Below are 18145 nucleotides of genomic sequence, written 5' to 3' on the forward strand. Positions count from 1 at the left end.
TTATCTTTAAGCTTATTGAAATAGAGTTGATAAAAAATTACACACATTTAATGTATACATCTTAATGAGTTTGGACATATGCATACACACATGATAACAGCACTACAGTCAAGGTACTAAACATATCTATATTTCACCTTCAAACATTCTCTTGTGTTGTTCTTCTGTGATTTTTTGTCAGTAGTTGTTTTTTTAATTTTCCCCCATTGGTGGTAAGAATACTTAACCTAAGATCTGTCCTCTTAACATATTCTTATTGCATTTTTTCCATTACCATTTATCTCCCTTATATACTCTTCCACCTCCATCCACTACCCTTCCCCTCACCACAATCACCAAACTGTTGTCCATGTCAATGAGTTTTTTTCTTTTTCGCTCCATTGTTCAATCCCCTAAGTGCAAAATACTGTATTATTAATTATACGTATAACATAGTTTCTTTAATCCTGAGATTTATATTTTGTCCATTTTTTAGTGTAGCACAAGCACTTGCCACTACTTAGTCAACTGATGCACTTGAATATATAAATTAGGGGAAAGGTGGCCTCAGAAAAAACACACTTTTAAAATAGCCTATATCCCTTCTAAATTAGTATCAGTAAATATCTGTGAGTTGAGTATATGATGTTTTATCTCATTCATTTTTAAACTTGTTCATTGCATTTTCCATTGTTATTTAGCCCCCTTATAGCTTCTTCAAGAACTGAATAAAATACTCAAAAAATAAAAAAGTCTATATCTTTTCACACAAAGATAAAAATAGGATGAACATTATTAGCTCAAGAGAGGATCAGAGGCTGTAGATTATCACAGTGTCACATGTGAAAGAAAAGAAACACTTAATTTTTAGATTTTTCAGTGGGACTCTGAGGCATCAGAATAAAGCAAATTGTACTCCATGGGAAAATAGAGGTAGAAAGGTAATGGGGTTCTTGAAAATAACCCACTGGAGGCAAAGAAGAAAGAGCTTTAAAGGAAGCAAAACATCGTAACAGTTATGGGTGTAATATTTACCATATGTCCCATATGTTTTCAAATTACAAAAGTGCAACTCTTTCCCACAGCCCATTTGCAAGTGGACCTGACAACCCAAGCCCACAGAAATCAAAGACTGTAATCTACTATAAATTCTGCCACGCTAGATGGAACGAATATCTGTCAGACTTTTTTACTTAAACTTCTCTTCCTTTAAGAAAGCAGCATCTGGCTCTAAACTACACATTTAATTGAAAAATCCTTTAATAATAGCATTAATTTTCATCATTTTGCATTCCGGCTGTCTGTGACAAGGAAACATGCTCTGCATGTGTAAAGAGCAGCCAGATAGCAAAGGGGAGAGCGGGCAGGGTGCCTGGGAAGCCTGAGGTGAGAGTTCAGTGCCCATTGTTTGCCCGTAGCCCTGCCCTACGATAAGATCAGGAGCTGGGGACATGTTATGATTAAAGAATAAAAGTTCTTTTTTTTTGTTTAATTTATGATGTCTTCCAAACAGGACAATGCACTTGAAGCTTATGGAAAGCAAACTGGGCACTTGTGAAGGATAACTTGGCCATGGTTACAAAGACTAGGAATCCCAATGCTTGCCCAGGAGTTTGATGCGGTTCAAACTGTAATTTCTAATGATCTTATTTCTGTGCTTTCATTTAACCCTGTCTTAATGTTCCTCTTTCTAAATGGCATGTTCCTTTCTATGGAAAAAATAAAAATAGGAACTTATTAGAGTAAATGAGTCCCATGTGCCACATACTCCACCCCCATATCCCGGGTCAGGTAAATTCCTCCCTAAAGCTTAGAGGCTGACTTATAAAAGAGGCAAATAACTATAATCCAAAAGCTGAGGATGTCCCCAGGCATGTGCTCAGGGATGTGCTGCAATGATACACCTGGCTGCCTGGGGAGTGGTGGACTGTCAGCAAGCAGAGTGGGGCTGGAGGCGGGGGAGTGGGGAGGGAGGAGAGGAGAAGTGCAGGAAGGGAAAGAGATTTGAAGAAAGTGCCCCTGACTGAGCAACAGTATAAGCACAGAAGAAAACCCCTCTTTTGTTTGGCCTTCTCAGTGCCTGGGGAACTTGTAGAAGATAAAAGGCCAGACTTTCCCCCTTGGGGAGAATGTGGCAGCCCTTTTGTTTGTGAACTACACACACCCAGGGGTGGGGATTCCTTTGCTGTTGCCCTGACCAACCGCCTGTCACACTAAGTTAGGAGTCCTGTTCTGCCCCAGTCCTTCTCCTGTTCGTTTAAAATGGCCTAGATTTTTATTTATCCATTTCAGGAGAGAGAGAATTTTGTTTCTCTGGGTTTCTAAGCAGATGATCTAAGTTTAAAGTTTGTTTCCCTCTGGTGGCCTAGAAAATCTACATGCAGGATACTAGGAGAAAGGGTACTATGACTTTTGGATTTTCCTTCGTGTTTTATTTAAAACTGTGTTTGGTGCATGATAATAACTGCTTAACAAATACTGCAAAACGGAAACTGGAGGATATGGCCCTTTCAAAAAAATGGAAGAAAGAACAGAAAGACAATTTCTTGGACTCAAAGAAGTATCTTCCAGCTATTATTTCACAGAAGTTTTCTAATAAGTAACAAAGAAGAAGAAGGGGTGGGGAGAGGAGGAAGAGGAGGAGGAGAAGAAGGTCTTTTTAAACGTGGCCTGACCCTTCCTTAAGTTTAATTTTATTGCTGATGCTAGGTGACCAACTAATCATTATACTACTCAAAATCTCCCTAACTGGCTGAAATATCCAAAAATACCATGTGCCAGGGTTTCCGCTCAACCTTGAAAGAACTTCGAAGTTTCTTAAGTGACCAGGTGACAAGATTAGGACAAAGCCCATCTCAACCAGCCTATCCTCACTCAGTCATTGCTCCTCACTCTGGAATATAAACCCTGTGGGGTGGGAATTTTCTCTCAAAGTATTCGCAATGTCTAGAACAGTCCCTGGTACACAAGAAGTGTCCCACAATATTTAAATGAGAAAAATTGAGTTATTTATACATCAGAGAGATCTAAATCACAAAATATACATGATAGAGATTCCTGGAAGATTTGAGGAGCAAAACTTTTGTGTTAGGATTTTTTTTTTCTTTTTTTTCTTTTTGCTTTTAAATAGGACATTAACTAGTATTTTGTTTTCCTCCCTGCATATCAGGTTCCTTTTCTTCCCACCCTTTAAGTAAGTAGTGTGGGCTGAACCTATTTTCTAAAGGACTACACAAGGTCACATTCTAGCAAAAAACAAACCAAATAAACACACATGCTTAATACTTTACTTAATACCTAACATAGACAAAATATTCTTCCAACAACACTTACAGAAAGGTTTTCTTGAGATTCTCCAGGCTGACTGGAGAGAGGCTGGCAGGAGAGAGTTCTACAGGTCCTGGATGCTTGTCAGAAGCAGAGCTATGAAGCTGGCCAGAGTCCAGGGCCAGACCTTTAGGGATGGTTCTAGGTGGAGGACACCTAGAGAAGGTGTCCATGCATCAAATAGAATATGGGGGCCCCAGACTCAGCTGGGTCTGTCCTGTGGGCACAATGACTCTCAGCATAGATGGTAGAAATTGATCTAAGTACAGTCCCTACTTCCAACACCTTAACCTTCTTCAAACTCCAGTGACACACGTCTAGAAAGGTGGGAGGTGGAATCAAACACTGAAGTTAAAATGTCCTGTTGGCTATGTAAGATATCGCCCTAAAACTGATTTATGCAAAATAGTGTTTTTTCTTTAAGTATATGCAATGTTTATTTTAAAAGCAAGCACCGATGTACTTTATACTTATGTGAATTTAAGAAAGGAAACTCATACTTTGAAGAAACACACTCCTTTGGAATATGACCTCAGTCCACCTCAACTATAAGTTTGATGAGGGCATAAATTGCTTATTTTGCCCATGATTGATCCCCAGAGCCTCACATGTCACCTCTGTCATAGAGGTACCTAATTTTTGTTGAATAAATAAATGTATATACAACTTCTTCTGCCATTTGGGATAATTTAGTAGAAAAATTTCAAGTACTCTCAAGAGAATGCAAAATATGTAGTCATACTAAGCACTCTACCATTATCTATTTTAAAAATACAATTTCCTTTAGGCAGATTAGTATTAATGATGACATGGTGTCTCAGTCTATTCAGGCTGCCATAACAAAATATCTCAAACTCAGAGGCTGAGTGTATTAAACAGAAATTTACTTTCTTACAGTCCTGGACTAGGGTGCCGTCATGATTGTGTTTTGGTGTGGAACTCTCTTCCTGCTTATAGATGGACACCTTCTCCCTGTCCTTATATGGATTTTCCTCTAACCTTTCTCTTCTTCTTATAAGGCCACTAACCCCATCAAGAAGTTCTCACCCACATTATCTCATCTAACCCCAATTACAAAAGACTGATATCTAAATAAAATCCCATTGGAGGTTAGGGCTTCAACATGAAATTTGGCAGGGATGGGGAGATAATCAACTCAAAACAGGAGTAGACAAAACATCCACCCACATTCATTTTCATTCTCTGTTGCAGTCAGACCTTGATCCTTCTCCAACAGAAACGAATAAAAACTCCATACCTTTTAATGTTGCTGTCTTTGTTCTTTCAAGCCTCTCCTATTCCAAATAACTCTACAGTAGTGTATCTTCAATGCACCTATTCTTTTCTCATTTTACTTTCCAACTACTCCAAATCTGAGAAGCTTTCTCATCTAGCACATGTCAGTACTAGACAGGGTAGATATATTTCGTATGTATTACTACAGACATTTTATTACTTTCTTTTCACAACAAATCATAGTACATCAGAATAGAGAAAATGATATGTGCACCTTGAGCAAGTAGCTGAAGAAAAGATAAAACTGGAGTATGGGCAAAGATAACAATAAAAATATTCTCTTCATGTAGGGCATGGGCATGTGACCTTAACCAAAAGGCAAGCTTAAACCACCACTACAGAAACCCATGCACACCAGGCCAGGCATGTGTCTTAACTCCAACTGATCACATCAAACAGAACAACAAAGCATGGGTGTTATCAGTGGTAGGAATCTGCTTTCTGTCTTTCATAACACTTCTATGGCCTTTGCCTCAGCCCACGTCTTGTTGACTTTGCTTGTCTTCAACCTTTCTGCCATTTTAAACTTTGTTTTCTTGGTCAGTCTTTCCACTTAGGCCATAGAAATTTACACTTTGAAAATACAGGGTCTGGCAGAAATACAAGGTCAGGTAATGCCTACTTGAGTGTGGTTGGTAGGGTAATAATATGGGTGTAATAATTTATAGTTTTCATTTGAACACTTCACCTAAAATGTCATATGATGTGTTGGTGATATTGTTGTTACAGAATTACATGCTGATGATTTTATAATAAAAAAGGGACATTATTTGTGCCGGACCCTGTATAACTCTTATTCACACTTTCCTAATCATTCCCCTGTTTCTACCCCAATCCAAGCCCTCTCCTCTTATTGGAATGATTTTAATACTTCCCATATCACTGGTCTTTCTGCCGCTGGTCTCTACTTGTGAAACCATCTTTTCCACCTCCTCAGAATTAGTCTAATTAAAACTCTGCATCTCTTCTGTCCCTCTACTATTCAGATATTTTAATAGCACTGACTATTCTAAGGAGACATTCCCAATTCTTTAGACTAGCTTTCAAAACTCCTTCTTCCAGTCAATCAACAGACAAATTTTATAACTGAATGGCTATTAGGTTCTAGATATGGTTTTAGGTACTGGAGACTCAGCAAGGAAAAGGACATAGTTCCCTCCCATTTTGTGGAGCTTTAAGTTCTACAGTCATGTCATCACTGAGACAGGAACACACTCAAGCCTATGACTATTTCTGAGCTTTTGTTCATCTTGCTCATGTTAAATATTTTTAAATTCTTCATTACACTTGGAGCACTGGCACACTATGGACATTGTAGCTGAGACCACAGAAGTGTGTGAGACATTGTTTCTGCCCCTATGGATCAAGTAGCCTCTCGGAGGGACTCTTTGCCCACAACAGACCCATGCTTCCAGGCCTAGAATGAGTGTCAACATGAATTCTCCAGCTTATGCCTTCTACCTTTTTTTCTTTGAACTTACTGTTCATTTTAATAAAGCCATGTCATATCTCTACTAGAATACATAAGCCTCTGCGCACGATAGCATGGACCCTGTTAGGGTTATTCCCAGCTCTCTAACAAACATCAAAATAGTGCCTGGCATAGAGCATGTGCTCAACAGATATTTGTGGAATAGATGATGAAATAAATGAATAAAATGTATTGCCATTCTCAAGTGGTACCATTGCAAATATGTTTGATTATGGAAAAAAAAACTACATTTCTGAAAACAAGAACTGGTATAAAATTTATTTTGTGTCCTCCACCATATCCAACATAGTTTTACACATAATATTTTCCATAGATACTTATTGAATTAAGTGATTGCATTCTTTATTTTCACTTGAATGTCTATAAGTTATAATAACAATAATAAGCATGCCATAAATATTACCTAAGTACCAGTCATCATTCTAAGCACTTCACCTGTACAATTTTATTTAATTTTCACAATGAAACTTTGTTGCTGGTACTGTTGTTGTACCCATTTTACAGAAGAGAATGTTAAGGCACAGAGCAATGTACTGAGTCCACAAGTAGGTACAAAGTAGAAGAGCCAGTATTCAAGATGCAGTTGGCTCCCTGACTGTACAAGCTGTTTTTAGTATAATGATGGGTAACCACTACCTTAGTCACTGGTTCTTCCTTCAGTCTACAAACACTTCTCAAGCATCTACAATGTGTTGGCCCCTGATAAGCTGAGTGAATCACATTAATTGCCTGCTTTAAAGGATATCACTTCCTAGGGAGAAACACAAATAAGAAAATTTTGTTCAATTAGATAAATGCACTAATGAAATTATGAACATAGAGCTATGAGAACCCAAGTTGCAAGACACATCATCTACCACCTTTCCCAGGGAGAATGATATTAATCAGGTTTCATCTTGAAAAAGAATGTGTAAGATACCATGAAGCTGACCAAGAGATAGATATCCCAGGGCATAGGAACAGTATTTGTAAAAGCCAACAGCCACAGGGAGATGGAAGTTTTAGGAATTTTAGAAAATTTACCACTAGTTTGATATAGTTTGAACTGAGAGACCCCTGAGAAGGGATGAAGCTACAATTAAAGACAATGGTTACAAATATACATACAGTGATACCTTGGTTCTCACCATTAATTTGCTCTAGAACTCGTGACAAGTGCCAAAAGTGATGAGTACAAGTGCTGAAGCACTTTCTCTTCCAGGACGGTGTCATAACTCATGCAAGCTCCAGAAAATACAACAAGTCCCAAGCAAGTGCCGAGGCCTAAACCATTTTCTTCTCATCAAAATGTAATAAATACAGAGTTTGATGAGTTCTGAAGCCAACGAGTACCAAGGTATGACTGTATTTGTATGTCATAGAAATGATGGGGAAGTTATCTTGATGTATTTTAAAACAAGAGAGGAATGTTGCCAGAGATGCTTTTTTGAAAGGCCAGTAGTGGGATATGGAGGGGAGGAATAGAACACCAGGAACAAGGGACTGCTGCGAAGGACACATAAATGGGGCAAAAGTTATGCATAGACAGAATAAATGGGAAGAGTAACTATAAATAAAATTTGTTATAAGGATAAATTATGTGATGTAATGACTTAATGCCTGGCCAGAAAGAAAGGAGGAAATACTCTCAAGGTTTCTGGTTTGAATACGGAGTAAGTAAGTGAGGGCCTCTTTCATTGAGTTGGGAAATGCCTTCTTGGGCTGGAAAAAAGAAGTTAATGCTTTCAGTTTTGAAATGTTTCTCTCTAGGTGATGATGGACTTTAGACAGTTATATATACTTCATTTGGAATTTAGCAGTAACTGCTAGAATCAAGATACAGAATTTGAAGTCATCACCATACCAGTGGTGATTTTTGGGGTCCAGTGCAGTCCATTGTGCAAAAAATACCAAGAATTTCAAGATAATGAGAAAATAATAAGTGAAGTTCAGGGCCCTTCCGAGAGTGGGGCTCTGTGCGGCCAGATCTGACCCTCAGGAAGCTGACCTTAGTGGGGAAAAGAGGTGAAGACAAAAAAAAAAAATGAAGATGTAAGGAATGCTAGAGACAAAGAAAAATGCTTTCGTAGATGATAAGAAAATGATGGCAGTGAACTCAAGTGTAAATGGTGAATAAGTATTATTCACATATTGGCAGAAATCTTTAGTGTCCTAAATATGGGCATTTCTCCCTTGAGGTTTCAAACCAAAACCTGCATTAGATTATGTAATTTATTAACTTCCAAATCAGAACAGACATCAGATCTATTATCTGAGCCATCCAAGAGAGTTAAGTAATTTGTACTGTAACAATAGCTAGGATATGTAGGAAACTAAATGCTGATTTTTACAACGTAGTTGTATCTGGTTATTACCACCAAGGACCCAGGCCAATGGTTTGAATCCCAAAGACCCCAGGCAGAGCATTAATGGCTTGGAGGATTGACCATGACCTGAGGTTTGGCCCTCAGCTTTACAAGCAGCTACTTGGGGGCAGAAACACATTTTCCAAGCTCATTAGACTAAAGTATAAAGCAAGAATGCCAATTTAATAATTTCAGAGAAATAAAATTGCTATACAGACTCAGGATGACTGACACATCCTGTCCCTAAAGTTAAGCTATAGAAAAAAAAAAAAAGCATAATCAGGAGCCTTTTCATTGGGATACGAAGAAGAATTACTGCACGGAGAATCCCATGGAGTTGTGTCCAACTCTCTATTTATAATAAGCCAACTTACTCATTAACTATTAAAATGTACTGTTGCAGAAATCCTAATCTTGAAATTGACACACCTGCCTAGGAGAAGCCAGACCACAGTCAGATGTTCACTGTAAGCACAGACTATAAACCAAGTGGTTGGAAGAATTGAGTATTGTAAATGACATCAGCCAAAGATACCCTGAGATGTCCACTCACAGAAGGGATAGCTTTTGTCATTAGGCCAACACCGGGGGAAACTTAGCTAAGTTTACTTCCACCAGCATTTTACCTGGGACATTTACTATTAGTACTGGACACTTGAAAGTTCCTTTACCAGCGTACCTTTCTTCTCTGGAGGGATGTTATCAATATATGCATGTAAGACTTTTTGGGTCCATCATAGACTCACCAGTTGTCTAATAGAAACACTTCTCTAGAAATAGAGGGTTAAGTTTAATCAGGTTTACTTTCACTCAGCAGACTCAGAAGCCCCTTAGGTTCATCTAGATGGTCACCTTGTGCATCTATACTTGGCTCTGTTAGGTGTTTATAACACAGATGAACACTTAAAGGACAAGTTTATTTCCTTTCTTTTTTAAAAAGGCGGGGGGCGTATTACTGTGTATTTTAATTTCTTGACACTGAAGTGCAGAAGCTGAGGCTCAAAGCTTCATGTGTTAAATCCTAGCCTGTGTTGTTTCCTCAGAAGTCACTCATTGGCTCTCTCCCAATCAGGCTCACTAAAGTGTTTTGCTCAATTGTCCTTTACACCTCTAAAAATCTCTGGTGCCAGCAGATTCTCTGGGCAGCAGCCATTGAGTATGAATAATTATGGGGAAGGAAATAAAAAGAGAACCTATTTTCAAGAGCTTTTTAAACGTATTTATAAATCTGTATTTTAAAATTCTGATTTAGATTTGAATTCAGCTTCTGGCATTTTTGAATCTTGAATCTTATTTTAAGTTACATTAAAAGTGGAAATGCCTTCATATACAGCTATGATTATCTGGTTTTCCCTCTTTCTTCCTTTCATCATCTACCCCAGTGATTTTTGGAGTGAGATCTCAAGGCCTACAGCATAAGCATCACCTGGGAACTTTTTAGAAGTGCAAAGTCTCAGTCTCACTCCCCATACACTGAATCAGGAACTCTGGGACAGGACCCAGCAACCTGCTTCACAAGCTCCCCATGTGATTTTGGTGCACACTCAGGTCTGAGAACCAGTGCTCTAGCATCTGCATAATTTACTAAACATTAAGGTGTTAAAGTAAAGAGAAAAAACACAATGAAGGCAGTTATAATGTCATTCTTGATAAAGTTCTTTAAGTATACTAGTTCAGAGCTGATGAAAATAAGAAATTCAGCAAATTAATCTGTTTGTATTCACTTAGCAAGAGGATCCCTAACTCATGTTATCTTAGGCACAAAATTAATATTCTGGAAAAGTCAGACTACATTATTTGCAAAGCTCAGAGCATTTCCTGATAGTTTTAATTCATCAATGTGTTTTATCTGACTACATTCATCAAACAAACAAAAATAATTACAACCTCAGATGACACTTCAACGTCCCTTCTCTCAAACTGTGAATACCTAATTTGACATAGAAGTCATACTCCAAATAAGTGCTATGAGGTTTCCTTTATTCAGTGTCATAGTTGCACATTTCACAAATAGGAAAACAAAGGCCTCAGAAAAATAAAAAATGTGAATGACATAAAAAGGAGTAATTTAATATCATGTTAACTCATTCTATATGATACAAGGTAATGCTGCATCATGGCAAAGACACGGTGTAAAGTATTCCCATATGATTTTAGAACTATTAATATGAGAATTCCATATTTCATAACATCAACAAACCAGATGAACCTCGTCCACTTAAAGTAGAGAACAGTGAAAAGAACAAATGTCTTGTGAAGAGTGGAAATGAGAACAATGTGTGTGAGGTTAAACAGTGGAAATAAGTTGCGGATGCTGTGCATGAAATAATTATTTCTGCAGTGCCATTTCTGCATTTAGTTTATAAGCATGTCAGGGTGTGCAATCCAGGCATATTTCAAAAAACTAAATACCAATCTACATGACTGGTGGAGAACGTTGTTGCATACAAGGTAAGCTCCATAAAAGACTTATTAAAGTTTAAACTTTGGAAAGAAAGCATTTCTGACCAGAGTACACATATGTAAGATGTGCCTGTAATTCATTTAGGCCCACTGTGAGCTTTTATAAGTTAAATGTTTTTTCAACTATTTGATAACCTAAAGGAATAAGGAATTATGAGGTATGAATTTATTTTAAAACAAAATGGAGGCGAACTGGTACGAAATTTAAAATTGCTACTGTGATGAACAAGAGGAAGTGTACCCTAATCTTTTTACTGAGGTTGATCTCATATGTTCTGAATATTTATCATCTAGGTAAATGATGTATTTATGTGCTATTCCAAAGTGAAAAGGCTATTTTTCCCCCCTCATGTGTTCCTAAAATAAGGATTCTTTATATTGTTGCTCATTAAGTACTTAATCATACAGAGAATATAAAACACTGCAATAGTAAAAAATTACTGAAACTGCTCAGTATTGCCAATTAAGCAACTTTGGCTCAGGCAAGTAAAGTGAATTACCCAAGGTCACAGAGCTAAGTATAGTTAGATGCAGGACTTGCTTATCAATCTAGTACCATTATATAAATCCATGCTGTTGTCTTCAAAGTGGTCACTTAGAACAGAGTTAATAGGGAGGTAAAGTTGGAGGCTGTGTCCCTGAAGAATAGTCTCCTGGAGAGTCCCATGGATGTCAGCATAAACTAAAGTTTAGTCATGCAGTCCAGAGCTGAGCTAGCAGCTCAAACCAGTTTCTACTACCCCAAGTCTTGCACTTCAGTCCCAGATTCACATCAGTAGAGGAGCTGGTGCTTCCCCAACTATGCCATCTCATTTTGGGATTTCTACCCCAGCATCCTTGTGCTAGTGTCCCCAGACACTAGCCTGGAAAGAAGTGGTTCCCCATACTCCTCTATTACTTCAGTCTCTCTGAGTATTTTGAGGAAAACACCCCCACCCCAACTCCAGCAGCCTAGCTGGCTTGTTGACTGCTTGGACGTTCACATTTCTGGCTTTCTTACAATCATTCTTTTGATGCTGCCATTGCTCAAAAGAATTTTCATGTTTGGAATTCCTCTTCTGAGTTATTTCTTAAGACTTTCTTTGGACTATTGGCAGTGGTGGAGAATCTTTGTACTTTGTGGGTTTTATTTCTGGAAGGGGCTATTCAGAGGCAAGTTTGGTACATAAGTGCGAGTAATCACACTATGTAATGGTACTTGGTTAAAATAAGTGCTGTACTCGAAGTCGATGGATTATATTCTTTGGTTCATAAACTGACTCAAAAAACAATTCCAAGAAAAGATTTAAGTAACATCAATCATTAAACAACTTCTAAATATTCCAAAGGATTGAAGGATAGTATTTACTTTCATAAATCAGCCTTGAAATTTTTGTTTTAAAAAACACAAATTATATCTACATTGCAAAGACATAATACATAATATATTAACTCTTTATTTTCAAGACATCCATTTGTATCCTCCTCACCTGTAAATTCCCTATACCAACCTGCTTAGCAAAGCAGAAAATGTTGATACCTTGAAACATTAAAATTGGATTCAATTGGATTGAATCATGTAGCAGGTTTATGCTAAAAAGAGGCGCATTAGAAATAATGTTCTTCCTAAGTCTTATAGACGCAAGGTGTAGGGTTAGTTCAGGTAATGCTTTATGAATCTGTGCTCCAATAAATCAATGTGCAGACATGTGACAACCCATTCATTAATATTTACAAAGACTTTGCCTTTGGTTATTTGTTAAGCTGCATTTCACACAGACGTTGGTTAAGTGAACTGGTAAACCTATTGTTTCATGACTTCTAACACAGAATTCACCAGCTTGCTATTTCATGGGGTTCTCTAGTCCCTAAATCAGAGCCTAGGAGAGCAGCAACAGTGTCTCCCAACCTAATTGTTCCCAAATTCTCCGTTTCACTTTTCCCTTCTGTAGTTTTCTAAAAATCAGAATGCTGAGGAATAGGTGATGAGGAAAGAAGAGCATTCAGAACAATCTCAATTGTAATATGATTAAAAATAATAATGTTAAAAGTCCCCTGAATCATATTTGGTATTAACAAAAGTGGCTCAGACATCAACAAAGTAAATAGTGAATATTAATATCGTCTTTCAAAGGAAAAAACTTCAATGGAGAAAACTCAATGGAATTTCAGTTTTAGTGCCTTCTAAGTCCTTAAGATATTATTTAATATGCAATAATACCTTCCTTATCTTTCTAATTTTATTTTTATATTTACTTTTTCCTTTAAATTTCCAGGTTTGTTTTGTATATATCCAAACAAATTATCATATCTTGCCACCCCTTGTATACTTGTATACTTATTAAAATTATTATATAATTTATCTAGTTATATAATGTTATGTAACTTTATTGAAAATACATAATTACACTCAAATGCCAGAAATGCTAGTGCTATTTCTTCACTCATCTTTAGCCAATGACAGCCATCTATATTGATTCAGAAGTGAACTAACAAGAATTCCATAATACTATTAAAGGGAAAAAAATGAAAAAGTAAATTGACTACATTTCTAATTAGAAAAAGCAACTACCACCTCTACTTCCAAAAATGTAATATAAGTTCTGGAAGCTGGACGACTTGTTTTCAGTCTTCTATGTATAGGCATTAAAGGAGAATTTTACACTCAAAGTAAATAATAGTCTTTGGTCAGAATTTTATTCTTTTAGTTACTAATCATAAGACTTAAAGCACATAACTTTGTTGGTTAAATTTTCTGTGTATAAGACTTTAAGATGTCTATTGTTCACAATCTGTTAAAGATTAATCCTACATGAAATTAACAAAGATTCAGTCATACCTCATTATGATATTGAATCATGGGTTTCCCCTCCTCTTTATGTCCACTGAGTCATCCTTTAAATTTATAATAATCATTTTGCAAAGATACTCCTGGTTTTAAATCTATACACTAATACAGAATTACTTAAGGAAAAAAAAATGATTTAGATCCTTAAAGAGATCATTAATCTGACACAGGCTAACTGAAATTACAATGCTTTTGCAGTTAGGATAAAACATTGTTTTAAAATCTTTAAAAAATTTTTAAGCAGACAAACCTGAAAGACTTGCCTAGATTTTTTCAACTTTCACCATGATTCAGTAGGTCATGTTTCCTTTAAGTGCAGTGTCATTTTCATGTTAGATGTCTGATGTACATATCTGCCATCTTTTATTTTATTTTAGAGACCTCAAACTCGACATTAACAGGTCAATGTGGATCAAAAAGATCCACATAGTAGACTATGGCTTAGTCTAATATTTTTCATGTGTTTGCAAGAAAAAAGAACTTCAGTCAGTGGGATGAAAAATGGTAGAGAACATTAACAATGGAAGAAATAAACATTGAAAAATCAAAGTGAATTAATAATGGTGGTTGAAGTTAGCACACTGGAGGATAGAATTTGAAGAACAAAATCACAGGAGTTACAGAATAGTTTTCACTCCTATTTCACAAAAGTCTGAAAAGCCCTCTATTATGAGTTTTTCTTTGGGTTAAGTTTGAATCAGGAATCTAACTTTCTACGGCAGCTTTAGCCTGCATGAGTTTATGAGTTTAGCCTGCATAAGGTTTTAGTGGTAACCTTATGAAATAAGACCTTGAGGGAATGGTACACAGGACAGGCACCTTTTTAAGGATGATGAGAAAGACACAGAGAAACAGAAGTTTTAGGAGTTTAGGTCCAGAGCAGGGAGAGGGAGAGTGCTTACATGAGGATACAGACAGTTACTTAGATGATTAAAGACAAATTTTGTGGGATGATCAGCTTTTCTAGGCCCAATCCAAAATTCAGCCTAAGGAATGAGCCTGGAAAAGATCTACAGAAAATGGGAATTATATTCTGGATGCTCATTTCAGTGTCCTGGCTCTTGCAGAGCTTTTTTGCTGTTTCCCTGTGCCTACATTTTCTTCTTTTCCTTAAAATATTCTTGATAAACCAAAAAAGGGTATTTGCTCAGAACTTAGATCAGCGTTCCAAGTAAAGTATAATGAAATTCTTTCTGGGAAATAGTTGTCTCCTTTTTAAATTCCTTAGGGTAGAGCTAAGCAGAAAATGAAACATTTCTCTGGAAAAAGCCCATTTTACCACACAAGCAGCTTACCCAGGTCCTTAAATTGATCATTGATGCCCAGCCATGGCTACTGAAATCTCACTCATTTCTTCTCACCTGTATGGTTTTAAGCACTGTAAAACTGAGGAATGGGGAAAATAAGGGGAAAAAATCAAAGAAAGGGAAAAAGGAAGGGAAGCTGAGAAAAGATCAGGTTGAAAGATTGAGAGAGGTTCCTTTGCCAGCAGCTATCATTTGCTCACAGGTAAGGGAGGATAATGCACACCACCAGAAATCCATCGGAAGCATTTCCTTCATTGCCTCCTCCCTTTCATTCTAAATGTCTAAGCCACTTGGAGAATGTTGATCCAAGGAACTTCCATCACCCCCTCCAGTAAAATAACTTCATAGGATAAAATTCTATACTGTCCTAATCCAACCTAACATAAATCATTTTATTTTGTAACTAAAATCTTAAACACTTCCAAGAAGAGAACTCCCTCTTCTCTCGTGGATCCGAGGAAAAGCAGCCAGCCTTTGGCTCCAGAGAGATCGTAAGAATGAAGTCAATTCAACTCTCCCCCTCAGCTTCTCCTTTTCTGTATTTTCAAGAATGGTTCCTGGTACAAGATGTTTAAAGGAGAGAGATAGATCGTCTCAACTTTTTTCTGATCAGGTATCCACTGTATGTATGAATGAACTTATCCACTGTGCTTTAAGTATTTCAATAAGTATTTGTGGTGTCTGAGATAACTCAAAAAGAATATTACATGTTTTCTGCAACTATTTTTACAGATCTCTTATTTGGATCTCTATATTCCATCTTCCTCTCTCAATTCTTTAAACTACATCCAAGCCACATAAAAGAATAGACTCCACGAGGCTTTACTTATTTCCTTCAACACCTTCACTGAATTACAATCAGAAACTAAAGAATCCCAGATTTCTTTTCGGTATCCTAGGCACAATTCCAGTTTGACTCATACATGTATGATACTTAAGCATCTTGATTCCTTGGATCGTTTTCTGATCTAACTTCCTTGAAAATTAGTTAGGGAAGTAAAAGAACAGTACTGACCCTTTCACCCTACTTGATAAAGCCCTTCAGAAGCCTAAAGAAAAGTCTCTTCTGTAGTTTGTTGTGAGGAATCCTCCTTAATTGTGGTCTTTAAAATGTCTTCCTATAGACTAATGGCTTAATAAATTGAATTCTTTTCTTTATTCATTTATGCTTCCAATAAATATTGTTCTCATTATTTTTGTTAGAGAACCTTTGAACAATTAATGTCCAAAAACAGTTCAAACCTGTTTATAACACATTCCAACAGTATCATGACATACAAAACTGTCTATGAAAACTCGGTTAAAAAAAACATTAACTTTTAGATGACCTTTTTAATGAAAACTAGGATACATGGATGATTTTTAATAGAGAATTGAGTTGGGAAACACAAGGAAAGCTTAGGATGAAAGTAGGACATATAAATGTACAGAGCCAAATATCGGGTAAAGTAGTTTGCATTATAAAAACAAGAATTACACTGAATATGCATGTACAAACTGGCCATGACCTTCCCTCTACTCACTCACACGGGCATGGTCTCCCATTCACCCCACCCCAATCATTGACACATTTTCTATAGAACCTTATAAGAAAGCTCTTATAATCAGAATAAGCCTATACTGACAGGCTCCTACTGTTATTTGAAATCTCTAGCTTGTCCCTCATTTTCAGGCAAAAGTACATAATAGCTATCAACTTTTGAAGGAAATAGGAGATTGGAGACAACACAAGCATTTGAATCTCAATTTCTCAATCTCTGGACTGTGATCCAGTTAAATAATGCCTCTCACTCTAGTTCCTTGGCCCAGTGCAAAGTCAAGCCCCCAATGGCTGAATGAAGATCTGAAAAGCTTGGAGAAAATAAATGAACTGCCTGCTTTTCATTATGTTCCAGTCTCAGGATGGGGATACATCTGGTTTTCTGATTACACTTTCCCGTAGTAAAGAAAATTCTAGCCTAGCAGGTCAAACCAGCTGATGACTAGCCAGCTCCAATTACTGACCTGACCTGCTTCTAACCTCAAAGGGGAAAAAAGAAAACCCTTTTTAGTCATTCTTAGAAACCGAAATATAAGTGTAGAAGGTTGTTGGGTTTTTTACTTGATTAATTAAAGTTGCTTATTCAAATTGTGCTTTAGTACATAGTCTTTAATTATAAACAAAATAATGCCTGACTTCCTCTATAAAACAACACTCAAAGGCAAAGAAAAAGAAAGACTAGACTCTTTTATTCTTGTAATAAAAAACAACAAAAGCACAGTAATTTCAATATGGAATTTGGAACTTGATTTGTTCTATTTAATGAATAAGAGATAATAGTATTTCTCAAAGGAAACAGTGTCTACTAAGATAAGGCTTTTCAGGGTGTTTTTTTTTATTTTTTATTTTTTAATGGGCATCACTCTAAAAGACACGTTTGATTTCCAAATAAACTTCACCATGCTTTTCAATGAATTCTGCTAAACAGTGCCTGTGACTTATTTGTATATTGTAAAATATGTTATTCTGATCCAAATTTAGCTCTACTTCAAAAAGCGCCCCATCACTTCCCAATTTATGGACAGGTTACACAATAATTTAACAAAATTTCTGTCAAGCATGTTAAAGTAATGGGAAAAATACCTACATCCATACTGAGAGCCAAAGGTTTACAGGGAAATATATACCATCCCACTATATTTCTCTTTGTATGTTAAAATTTGTAATGAAATAATTTTCAGATGAATATAGCTTCTTTGTTAGTTTGAACAGATAAAATTGCCATTACTTGACTTATTTTGACCTATAAAAATGATTTCAAATGATTTGACCTAATTTTAAAAAGATACTGAATATAATGAAATCATTATGTTTTATATATTTAAATAGCCTTACTGTTAGCCTGTTACCTTAAATAACTTTTAAAGATAATTATTTTCCAAGTAAGAAAGATGACGGATTGGAATCATTTTTCTTCCACTTAATCAGTATGCAAAAACAATGTCTCTAAGGTGTTTTCCAAAATACTCTATAAAATAAGCAACTTTAGTCTCTCACTCCAGAAGTAACACACCAATGTTCATTTTGATATACCTTTTGTATTATCCCTGTGAAGCAGGAAGTGCTTTG

Source organism: Pteronotus mesoamericanus, unplaced genomic scaffold (genome assembly GCF_021234165.1).
Source record: "Pteronotus mesoamericanus isolate MK-2021 breed Mesoamerican mustached bat unplaced genomic scaffold, CSHL_Meso_final contig_26, whole genome shotgun sequence".
NCBI classification, from domain to species: Eukaryota; Metazoa; Chordata; class Mammalia; order Chiroptera; family Mormoopidae; genus Pteronotus; species Pteronotus mesoamericanus.